The following is a 356-nucleotide window of genomic DNA, read 5'->3' on the forward strand; positions in this document are numbered from 1 at the left end:
CGACCTTTCAGTTATAACGAAATCTAGCCATTCAATCCAAGCTGCAGCGACGCATAGGCCTACTCACCGCCCACCATTTACGAGCAACGACCCGATGAAGGCGTTAAAGTCCAAGCTGCTAACGAGCTCGAAGGCCTTATCTGCTGACGGAGGCCTGAGGCACTGGGTCGGTTGGTGACTCTCCCTCTTCAGCCACAATCGATCAGGCCGATTTCCTTCACCCTGCTGAATCCTTGTTGGGAGAGAAAGAGGTGGGCAGAGAGAAAATAGTTTCGTAAGGATCAGAGGTCTTACATGGCCATGATGCTGATAGATACCAAATTTTGAAAAAGTAATCGAAAGTCTGTTTTATGTAA

The sequence above is a fragment of the Penaeus monodon genome, chromosome 23, assembly GCF_015228065.2.
Source record: "Penaeus monodon isolate SGIC_2016 chromosome 23, NSTDA_Pmon_1, whole genome shotgun sequence".
Taxonomy (NCBI): domain Eukaryota; kingdom Metazoa; phylum Arthropoda; class Malacostraca; order Decapoda; family Penaeidae; genus Penaeus; species Penaeus monodon.